Raw genomic sequence first — 12469 nt, forward strand, 5'->3', positions numbered from 1 at the left:
TGGATATTCAAAAAAAAAGAACAGAATCTCAAACAGAAACACAGGTTACAGTTTTGGGTCAGAGCCTTTGTCAGGAAATGTTATAGGTACAGAACTGACAGAGTGGAAACAACTATGAAAAAATGTCACAAGATACCAGCAACCCATATTAGCCCACTGTGAGTTTAATTGCATTGGGGCCTGGTATTTGCCTTTTTCAATACACTGACAACTTGAGCATTGTAATGCGTTACCATGGCTCTCAAAATTCCACCAGATTTAACCCAATAACGCCTGGATTCACTGCATGAAAACTGGGCACTGAGAGCTGTCCTCCTGGAATTTGGTTCTCACACACTCGTTTCAATTGCTATCAAAAAGTGTGGTTCACAAATATATAAGCTTTCCTAACAATTAGCTTTTAGAAGATACAATTGTCTTTAATTTAAGAAGATTTTTGTTTATATTAGTCATCAATGAGATTAAAGTTTATTGCAATGCAACTTGATTTCATGCATAATTAGTCTGAATAAGTAATAAAATATTGTAAGGAGCCACAAACATGTTAATCTCTGCTCATTAAGGTAAGCAAATAAACCAGTGCAAGTAATTGTAAAATGTTTGATGATTTTTAAAAATGATCAGATTAAAAAGACTGCACAGGCACCAGTCAAGCCAATAGCCATGAATAAGTCAGCAGAGCTTGGATCAGATAGATGTAGGAGGCTGAGGGAGGGTGAGGAGTGGAGATCTGCAGTCTGAGGCTGCGAAGGGTAGGAGCAGACACCTGAGGCCAGGTAGAAGAAATTGGCTGCTGAAGACTGAGGAAGGGGTGACTAGCAGGCTGACTAGGGAGGAATGATAGCCTGAGTCTGGAAGTGAGAATACACATGCCTGAGGTCAGGGGAGCTCAAGAATGGGGCCCAATATTGGAACAAGGAGCTGGTTGAGCCCAATGACATACTGGAAGCCAGGCATCTGAGTGGCCCAATGCACTAATGGGATGGACCAATCAGATCAAAAGTCTTGTGTTTATCATAAACCAAGCAGGTTTTCCCCAACAGTCCACTTTTTTAATTATTATTTTATGAACCCATGAAAAGAGCACTAAATCAATGAAGTGCTCCTGGTACATACAGAAATGGTGCAATCACATACAACATTGATTCACCCACTAATCATGCAGTCGGCTGGGAGAGTAAACAGACAGGAAAAACTATTTCCCAATTCAAAATAAACTCTAGCAATTTTCTCTCAAGGTGATCAAGCAAAACTCCAGGAGACTGATATAGCCCTTTACTCCATAAGCCCAGTTAGCGAGCAAGTTACCGTCTATTACTGGTAATGTCCTCTTCACTCAAGAACTTGTCAAGCTCTCTAAGAATACTGCACCAAATCCACACACAACACATATTTAGCTAGTCTGTCCCAGAGACTGATGATTTTCTGCAAAAAGAAAAGCAGAAACTTGCATTTATATACCTCTTTTAACGTGAACATCTCAAGGTGCTTCACAAATGGATGCAATGAAAATGAACACCTAGCTGGGAAGGAAGAGATAGGAGGGGTGACTAAAAGCTTGCTTAAAGAGTTAGGCTTTAAGGATATTATTAGAGGTGGATAGAAAGAGAGATCCAGAGGCAGAGATATTTACAGAGGAAGTTCCAAATTGAGGTCACTGAAGACTCTATGGGGAAAGATTGAGCAGCTGGGGTTCTTTTGTCTGGAAAAGAGATTAAGAGGGGATCTAATGGAGGTCTTTAACTTCATGAAGGGAGTTGATAGTGTGGATGTGGAGAAACTGCTTCCACTGGTGGGTGAGTCCAGAACAAGGGCATAAATATATACAGCATGGACTCGATGGGCCAAATGGCCTCCTTCTGTGCTGTAATGATTCTATAAGATGGCCACTAACAGATCAAAGAAAGAATTTAGGAGCAATTTCTTTGCACATAGACTGGTGAGAACGTAGAACTCACTACCACATTGAATGGCTGAAGTGAATTGTATTGATGCACTTAATAGAAGACTTGATGCACACATGAAGGAGGATGGTAGTACAGAACTTGAGTATTGCTGAAAATAGAGACATGTTGTCGAAGCTTTTCGTCTTGCTCTCATCAGGACAATCGCAAGAATAACCAATGTAAGGGAAAACAACAACTTATACTGCATGAGAAGAAAGTGCTGATTGGTTGGCAAGTGAACTCTGATTGGTAGAGGTGTTGCCATGGCAAATGCACCAGATTATGGTGACTGACAGTTAACTGCCAAGCTTTGTTTAAAATTTAAACCAGCCAGCTTGACTCTGATCCCTCAGGGCAATGCCTTGACCAATGAACCAGCGAATGGCTGTCACTTATTTTGTTTAGATGAAACAGGCGCAATGTTTGTCCATATTTTTTCTGTCTGCAAAGAACAGGGCCCTGTGTATTAATATATGTAGCTTCTAGTACACGTAAATGTGCCACACTGAGAGCCCTACTGACAATCTTAAATTGGTTGTCAGCGTAATTCTTAGCATACTGAGGATTATTTAGCAAACATTGTCCAATCGCAGAATCACATCCAATGTTGGACACTGTGTTTTGTAAGCACGGGCTGGTTGGGTACGGCATATACCTTGCCCGTTGCGAACAGCAGAACGGACATGTTGTTTGATACGATCCGCCAGTCTTTGGGACGTACAGCCTATATACCCAACATCAAACTGGCATTGAAATTCAGATATCACATTATTCATTTGTATGATAGGCAGAACATTTTTTTGACTTGACGGCAGCATCCTGTTAGTGGCGAACACCACGCATGTTGCTACTGCATAGTGGCAGTGTGAAACAGCTAGCATTACCTGTTGTTCAAATTTTTGGGATACATTACCCTTCCAGGTAATTTGTGGTACACTGGGCACTTTTCAGGGCCGAAATCTAGACACTGGAGTTAAAAATTCACTCCTCTTTGGGGGTATAGAAGGAGCAGCTTTTGTGAGATAGAGGGAATTTAGGATGGAATTTCTAGTGAGTTGGGAAAGAGGCAGCAGAGTTTGGATGAGCTAAAGTTTATAGAGGATGGAAGATGGGATGCTGACTAGAAGAGCTTTAATATAGTCGAGTCTGGTAGTGACAAAAAAGTATGTACCCTTAAATATTCTTGCTTTGCCTCATTCCAAGCTAGCTGTGATGCTGCCCTATGTGGAATGTAGAGCAGAGTCCTGCCCAACAAGCAACTTACTGAGTATCACCATGTGCTAACAGTCATGGTGGCTGTAAACTAATGGATCAGTCACATTGCAGGAAAACTAACTTTAATATTTCAAGATGTATAAAAAGGCTATTGCCTCTACAGCACAGTGACATATTACTCTTTCATAACATTAATTTCAACAGCTATAAGCTGCACTATGGAATTAAGCCATTTTAAATTATAGGTAGTAAGGTCTGTACCTTTATGAACCATTTCTTTAATAGCAGTTATTCAAAGCTACAATCATTACTTCAGCACATTGACAAGCTAGATGATACAAAATGAAATTTCACTGTTGGCTGAAACATAAAAACATTTTATTTAGCACTTTATTACATCACCCAGAAACTCCCAAAGCACTTCGTGTACAAAGTGCTGTTACAGAGGCAAATATAGCTGCTATATTGTACATAGTAAGATCCCACAATCAACAACAAATGGAGGTATATTGACTAAGCCAATGCCATGCTCTCCTTTGAGCCCTTTAACATCCACCTGAAACAGCAGAGAGGGCCTCAGTTTAACATCTGAGCCCAAGGACAGCACTTCCAATGAAGTAGTACTCCCTCACTGGAGCATCAGCGTAAGTTATATAATCAGGTCCCAGAGAACAACTTTCTAGCTCAGAAGCCAATAATTGAGCCACGCTGCCACTTTAAATTCACTGGCTCACATGATAGTTAGTTTTGAAAAGAAGTACAACAAAAGGAGGCAGAACAAAATCTGTTCCCCTCTCCTTTCATTCTCTGCAATGTTAAAGCTTGAGGTAGCATTAATTGAGAAGAAATCCAATTTCTCTCAGTGATCCTCTGTGTCTCTTGCTCATAGGCCTCTGGGCAGGAGGAAAGAAAAGGCAAATACAAATTAAAATAGTCTACACTAAGGCCAGGGAGTGAGCTGTTAAGGGGATGGAACCTGCTGGGGGAAAGCAAAGGAAGGTGGGAAAAGGTAAAAGCTTTAAACATGCTTGATGAGCATCAACAGTAAATTATAGTTTACAGCAACAAACTAGTTACTATTACAATGCGTTTCATGGTTTGTTTGTTTTGACAGTTTATTTGTATGTAGGATTGTTCGTGTAATTTCACACAATTCTTTATAAATGATGCTACTTACGATAAACTGATATTCTGGAAAGGTATATGAGACATCAAATGGGATACAGTAAGCAAATTCAGATTAGCACAGCAGAACAAGAGAGTGCAGGTTCAAGGGTGTGAGGGTAAATTTAGGATGATTGTATTTCTGTACACAAAGGATGATCAATAACTGGAAAGTGTTTGAAGGAAGGGTGGCTGAGCTGGGGCATATGGATTTTTAAAAAATTCTTTCATGGGATGTGAACGTCGTTGGCAAGGCCAGCATCGGTTGCCTATCCCTAATCGCCCTTGAGAAGGTGGTGGTGAGCTGCCTTCTTGAATTGCTGCAGTCTATCTGGTGTTAAAGGCCTGCTACCCGACCCGAAGCCGACGGGACCCGGCGACATGTGTCGGGGTCGGGTTGCACTTCCGAGTCTGGCATTCGGGCTTGGGTCGGGTAGGGCCAGATCAAACACACTCTCTCACAACCTCAAGTAAGTGACTCTAATGTTAATTTACTTTTTGGACTTTAAAGGTGGTTTTGTTACAGTTATTTTAAGCTTGTGCAGGTAAGGAACAAAGTGAAAAACGGAAGGTAAGTTAACCGATGGTCGGGTCAGGTTGGGTCGGGTCGGACGCGGGAAAAACTGGAAGGACTCGGGCCAGGCCGGGTCGGGTCAGGCTTGGGCTCGGATGGGGTTCTGTCGGGCTCGGGTCGGGTCTCATTTGCAGACCTGAGCAGGCCTTTATGTGGTGTAGGTATACCCACAGTGCTCATTTCAGAAACAACTTGCCACCTTAATAGAAACATAGGAAAGTGAGTATTTTGTCAAATTGAGATCAAATGGGCTGCACAGCTGCCTTAATCAAGCCTTGTGTGGTTTCCATTATATTGCCATGCTATTGCAGCAACCTTGAATGTACTCTTGTATCATTTTAACAGAGTGACAAAGTGATAAAACATCGATGATGAGGACACCATTTTGGGCTGTTCTGTTGTCCTTAGTTTCTAAAAAAATATCAGTGGTACTTTCATAAGATGCCATCTTTTTGACTGTCTGATTTCACTGCCTACAAGAACTGAGAGCCAATCTCAATATATCTGCCCAGTTCCTTCCCATCTAGTAAATATTTGCTTTTACTGTATTTCATTCCCTCCTAGCAAACTGAAACTCAGCAGTTAGATTGTTAAAATGACTGAAGAAATAATATAATATTTCAACCCAGGTGTATTGCTTCTAGCAGTTGTCATGGTGAAACACAAAGTTTCAGGGCCCTTCCTTCTGGTTATGTAGAACAGGTTTTTGATCCTGCTGCTCCCTACTGCTCTCTCTCTCTCACAGCCTCTAGGGAGTGAGAACAATGAAATGCCCCGGAAATGACAGCAAGGCAGAACTTGTTAGTACTCTAGCAGTGAGACCAGGTGGTGTAGTTTACTGTCAAGCCATAGGTACATCAATCCTCAGCAACTTTAACATTTCATAAAATCACCAAAACTGGACATCAGAAGATTGCCTGAAACTTTATCAGCTTTGTAATTAAGGTGAGTTTGATATAGAATTTGTTTCAATAGAATCCTGACTAGTATTTAGAACAACAGGAAATTATGGGTAACCAGTGACTGCCTATCCTTTATGGGTGTGACCATTAAAGACAAGCAGACTGTTTAACAACTGATAAGATTATATAAGAATAAAAGGTTTTCAAAGTAAAAATTTCAGTGGCTTAGAACGTTCAACGTTGCAGCATTGAAATTTCTTTTTGGCTCGTTCGATACTGTTGGTAGATCTGGTAAGGGCTGGGGGAGGGGAGTAAGAAATATTTACAAATAACGTGCTAATCAGCTTTGTTGAATGCTTTTTAACGTCAATTTGGAATGTGATTCTGCTGAAAGTTCCCAGGGTTTCCCATCGACTTACTAGAACATTGTCTGGGCCTCACACTTTTATTATGAACGGTATGTTGCACTGTTCTCTTTAATACATGCAATATCATTACTGCAAAAATTAGTTAATGATTCATAAAAAAGCACAGGACTTTGGCATTAAGCTGAAAATAAAAACTAGTATTAAATGGAAAGGCAAAACTTAGTGTGAAATTATTGGGAGTGTGCAATTACAGTCCAGTGCTTTGAAGTGTGGAAATGCAACTCCTCTTCTGAAATTTTAATGGGACTTTTCTCTTTGAACCTAAGCAGTACATTCTGTTGACAAACTTTATTTCAAGCACTGAGCTACAGATCAATATATAATTGTGTCATCTGTGTACTTTGGCGGACATGATTAGTTATTGAAATAATTTTGTAGGAGAGTTTAAGCTCATTACATACAATCTTAATGGCCAGTGATTTTGACAAGTTTTCTCAGACATAAGCAAACTGATGGTCATCTAGGAGCACCAGGTGGTGGCCTTATTATTGAGTATTAGTGTTACTTGGGTTTCTGTACATGTATTGCGAGTGGTGTTAATGAAGAAAGGTTGGGTTTGTCTTCAAATCACACACACACACCCAGAATGAATCACAGCCTGACACAAGTTAGAAAAGTGAGTAAGCATGACTACTGCAAACTGGGCATTATGTCAACTGATCTTAACATTCAGTATAAACAAGTCAACTATCTTTACATGTTGCAGAAAAATCATTGTGCATTTATTGGAAACTATGTTTTAGAACTGTGCAAGTTGAAGATTCTCTGTTTCTTTCCAAACAAGTTGTTACTTGCTGTCCATGGGATGTGAAAGAGGAAATTACTGTTGCAATTGTAAAACCAAATCTTGGTCAGAGCTGCTACTTTATCCAATTCCAACATCAAACAGAGTTAGTGATAGATAGGCAGTAGGCTCCAATGCTTTCTTCGCTTGTGGTTGTAATTGATTTAAAAGACCAATAACAACAACTTGCATTTATATAACATCTTTAATGTAGGAAAATGTCCCAAAGCAATTCCCGTAAGCGCTATTGGACAAAAATCGATAGAAAGTCAAAGAAAGAAACAGTAGGACTGGTCCCCAAAAGCTTGGTGAAAGCTGCAAGTTTTCAGGAGGGTCTTAAAGGAGAAGACAGGGAGAGATCACAGTTCATCCAGGACTGGATGTCAGACAAGCAGCTGCACAACACAGAGGCAGCTGAGAGGTTGAAAGAAATGGTGGTGTGGTAGAGCTGGATATCATCAGGGTACATGTGGAACCTAAGCTTGTGTTTTCAGATAATGTCCAAGGGTGTTTTTTAAAAATATTTGTTCATTAAAGAAGAGAAAGGAGTGGCCAAGGAAAAGTCTTGTTCAGTCTCTAGAGATTAACAGTGCATGGGTGTGAAGAGAAGGCATTGCAGTTCCTCTAGCACAGGCTATGATTAGATAGACAAGGCACACAAAGGCAGTCCCACTCAGCTAGACAATGGAGGAGAGCCATTGGAGGAGGATGGTGTGGTCAACCATGTCAAAGACTGCAGACAGGTCAAGAAGGATGAGGAGGGATGCTGCACCACTGTCAAAGAAGTTGTTATTTGTGACATTGATTAGGGTTGTTTCAGTGATGTGGCAGAGGTGGAAATCTGATCAGAGTGATTCCATCATAGAAAGATAGGCACGGCTTTGGGAGGCAACAATATGTTTAACCACAAAAACCTCCACCTCATAAGGCACAGGAGTAAGGACAAATCGCTGTGCTAAGGGCATATATTACAGGCACTCAAATTCCTGATATGTATTCCTAACAGGCAAAACTCTGCACAAGAAGCTTTTGAATTCATAAGATCTAGTCTCTAGTTTACTTTGAAGAAATTACCAGACATTTCACTCAAAAGCTTGATTTTGCGCCCTTTAACTATCCAAGTAGCACCTCTAAAATTCAGGGTCATTGGGGTAAAAAGAATAAGCATTATTGTCTATGTTAGATTATGGCCCAGGAACTTCCAAATGTGCATGTATATTTGAATGGCTGCACTCAGCCCAGTCAGTCTGAAGCCGGCAGAGGTATGGACAGAATCTATAGCTTCAAAATTGCATTTGCCATTTAAGAAGTGAGTCACTTTAAATCAGGGATAAAGTTTATGTTGGTGCTTAGCATTACTATTATTACTTTGTAATTTTGAGGTGAACAGTGGTAGCTGATGTAAGTATACTGTTTGTAATGGTAATTGTAATGTCAAATACTTTAGTCTCTTCATTTATAGGCCAATACAGTATAAATTTATTCTCCTGCCAAAGACTTGGAGATCACCTGATGGCTCATGATATATTACAATGAGCCAGAGTATAGTGGAAAGGTTTGTTAGTCCCTGGGTGTCTCTATTATTTACCTAGATATTGGGGTGGTCAAGCGACACTTGAAACACTGCATTCAAGAGGTGCGGGGTCAGCTTACCAGACTGGGCACTGATACTGAACCCAAGGGCTTACCTCATGGTTACAGGTTTGAAAAGCAGAAAAGAAAGTTTCTATGGACTTGTTCACCTTGCACAGTGATTTGAAAAGTGTCTAGAAAGGGGACAATCAATTCAGTTACAGGTTATTTTCAGGCATCTGTGTAATATTTAATTTTTGAGGCTTTGCATTAGTATTTCACTTTCTACCAACTGATCTCAGTGTAACATTTCTAAATGATCAATTAACAAAAACTTTTAAAAAATTGTTTGCTATAATGCCAAGCACAAATATTGTCTCACTTTGCCCATTCACGCATAAAGAAAACAAGTTAATAAAATGGAAAGTGCTTCCACTGACTGAAACTGAGAAAATATAAATCAGCTGGCAAAGTGCTGTCTTGGAATTAGAGGTGTCATGAGGAAACATTGTTTTACACAGCAAGTTGCTGTGATCTGAAATGTACTGCCTGAAAGGATGGCAGAAGCAGATTTAAGAGTAACATTCAAAATTATGGGGCTTTTGGGAAAGAGAAGGGGAGCAGGGCAAATTGGTTAACTCTACCAGAGTGGGCAGAAGCACAATGGTCATGATAGCCCTGTGCTGCATCATTTCACAATTCTATGAAAGTGGCTACATGAAATTTACTCCAGTGCAGTGTTCGGTTTCAGGGCACATTCATTTCACTAACACAATTGTATTTTCAGGCACGAAAATCTGTGGAGGGTTTGCTCCAGGTCTGATGTCAATGCATATTTCACCATTTCTCTGCAAACATTAGGAAACCAGCACCTGTGTTATGGAACTAAGCACAGCACAGTCCAGTTGGGCATGGGCTCTAATTCAGCAAATAATAATATCCTGTATAAAACTGTCACAAATGGCATGGGAAAAAAAAAAACTGTTGCTGTGTGTCTAGGAAACATCCAAACATTAGTTTTAATTATGTTTCCATCTTTTGCTTTCTGTCCAATAAAGATTTCCATTAGGACAGCACACAGCACCACTACTACAGCCAGCCACAGCAATTACAATATAAAATATGGGCAACAGAGCTGAGAGGGGCAATGCATGCAAGCCACCATCATGCACCAACACATATTTTACAAAATATGTTCTTACAATCTCAATACAAACTGAATCATATCACGTGTGGATTTGTCAGTATTTAGACAGCATCTTAGAGACCCAGTCAGTGTGTCAACACAACTGCCCCATCATCACCCACTTCACCCCTATCCTATTCCTCCTGAATCTGTGGCTGATGAGTTGAATAGGCCTAACAGCTCAGCAGGTCAGGCAGCATCTGTGGTGACAGCAATAGTGTTAATGTTTCAGGTCAATCACCTTCCATCAGAACTGGAAAAAGTTAGTGATGTAATAGGCTTTCAGCAAGGACAGAGGCAGGGAAAGGGGGAGGAGGTAGAAGAACAAAAGGGAAGGTCTGTGACAGGATGGAAGGTAGGAGAGATTAAAAGACAAAAAGGTCAATGGTAAAGACAAAAGGAGATGAGACAAGTAAAGAATGAGACAAGTAAAGAAACAAAAGATGGGCCTGGAGGTGGTGAATTTGGAAAAAAGCAGAATCACCAACAGCTGCCATCCAAAAAATAGAATGGCACAGAGGTTATGGTCTGAAATTCTTGAACTCAATGTTAAGTCTGAACGTACCTATTTGAAAGATGAAGTGTTGTTCCTCGAGCTTATGTTGAGCTTCATTGCAACGGTGTAGGAGACTGAGGACAGATAGGTCATAGTGGGAGTGGGATGGCAAATTGAAGTGAGAGGCAACTGGAAGTTTAGGGTTATGCTTGCAGACTGAATGCAGCTGTTCTGCAAAGGGGTCACCCAATCTGTGTTTAGTTTCCCAAATGTTGAAGAGTGGAGGGGTAGAGCAGAACGCATAGTTAGAACCAAATGCAGTATACTAAAAATTGAAAGAAGTACAATTGCTATTTCATCTGGAAGGAGCATTTGGGGCCTTGGACAATGGGAAGGAGGTGGTCAAAAGGCAAGTGCTGCATCTCTGTGTTGCACAGGAAGGGGAGAGTGCATTGGGGGTGAGTGAAATATGGACCAGAGTCATGGAGTGAACAGTCCCTTTGGAATACTGAAAGTGGAGGGGAGAGGAAGATGTGCTTAGTAGTAGCATCACATTGAAGATGGCAGAGGATATTGAATGTGGATATTGATGGGTGGAAGGGGAGGGCAAAGGGAACCCTATCATGGTTTTGTGAGGGATGGGAGGAGGTGAGAGCAGAAGTGCAGGAAGTGGAATGGTCATGGTCAAGGGCTCTCTTAACCATGGTGGAGGGAATTCTCAACCATAGATGCTTTTTATTTCAGAGTTCCAGCATCCACAGTATTTGTTTTTGAATGAGTGTAGGACTATTGGCCTGGAAACAGTAGGGGTGAAGGTCTGTGACAGGATGAAGGCAAGAAAGATTAAATGACAAAAAAAAGAGATGGTGTAAAATAAAAGGAGATGGTAATGGACAAGTAACGAAACAAAAAGATGGGTCCAGATGAGGTGAAATGGGAAAAGGAAAATCTGTTTTGTTATTATTTCACAGTACAAGACACTAATTAACCACAAACCATACTCTTGCACAGAACAAATGCTGGAAATAATTACAAACTGTATCCTATACAGATAGGAATGATAAACTTTCACATGAGCTATACTCAGAAATTGAAGACAGACATACCTATTAAAAAGTCTCAACACTGAATCATCATATCTTTGGTTGCTTGGCAACAGCTATTACAGACTTAGCTTTGTTAGTGTAAATGACTAAGCAATACTTCCCAGAGGAAGCTGTTAAATTCCAGCAAGTTTGTTTATGGAAGGATTTCACCTTCATTGTGCAAAGTAAAAGGACTACAAACACACACCTCCTCATTCAAAACTCTCCGTGAGTGTATGCTGATAAATACTCAACTGAGACCTCAATTAATGCCCTTCACCTGCATATAATCAAACCAATGACACATAATTAACAGATTAACACAAGCCTTGTGTGAACTGAAACCAGCTCTTTGATTATCTACCATGATTTCGAGTTAGTTATGAGTTCTGGATTGCACAAAGCTAAACATGGCAGGCTGCTCACTCAAGAATATATAGGATGCCCATTACACCTTCTATCACCCCTAAAGGTGAAGAATATTACATAAACAGATTATTCTATGCAGGCTAAAACAACTGCTCCAGATTCAATTCAGAGAAAACAATATGCAAATGCAGAAATATTGGTAAGATACTATTTAGTGCTTTAATTTGGCATGGCTAAATGGTAGCACAAACAACTCTGGATCAGAAAGTCAAGCATTCAAGTCCCAATCCAGAGACTTCACATAATCTAGGTTGACACTTCAGCACAGTTCTAACTGAGTGCTGCACTGTTAGAGACAGTATCATAGACACAGCACAGAAGGAATCCATTTAGCCCATCATACCTGTGCTAGCTATTTGGAAGAACAATTAGTCACATTCTGCTGTTCTTGCCTCAGAGAACAGCAACATTTTTCTTTTCCAGTATTTATCCAATTCCCTTTTGAATCTATTTCCACCACCCTTTCAGGCAATGCATTCCAAATAATCATAACTCGTTACATAAACATTTTTTTCCTCATGTCACTTCTGGTTCTTGTGCCAATTATGCTAAATCTGCGTCCTCTGGTTAACAATCCTTCTTCCCCTAGAAACAGTTTTTCCTTATTTACTCAATTAAAATCCTTCAAGATTTTGAACAGCTCTATCAAAAATCCCTCAACCTATTTTGTTCCAAAAAGAATAATCCC

At 40.3% G+C, this 12469-nt stretch overlaps 1 protein-coding gene across 1 annotated transcript in view; it reads left to right on the forward strand.

The window, feature by feature from the left end:
* The first annotated feature begins 5678 nt into the window (after positions 1 to 5678).
* The window catches only part of si:ch211-105j21.9 (sialomucin core protein 24-like), a 63227-nt gene continuing 56436 nt past the window's right edge, over positions 5679 to 12469 (forward strand). The window contains exon 1 of the mRNA XM_068057632.1: positions 5679 to 5844. The gene's annotated coding sequence lies outside the window, so the exon portion shown is untranslated. The remainder of the gene's footprint in view (positions 5845 to 12469) is intronic.

This window comes from Heterodontus francisci, chromosome 25 (assembly GCF_036365525.1).
Source record: "Heterodontus francisci isolate sHetFra1 chromosome 25, sHetFra1.hap1, whole genome shotgun sequence".
Taxonomy (NCBI): domain Eukaryota; kingdom Metazoa; phylum Chordata; class Chondrichthyes; order Heterodontiformes; family Heterodontidae; genus Heterodontus; species Heterodontus francisci.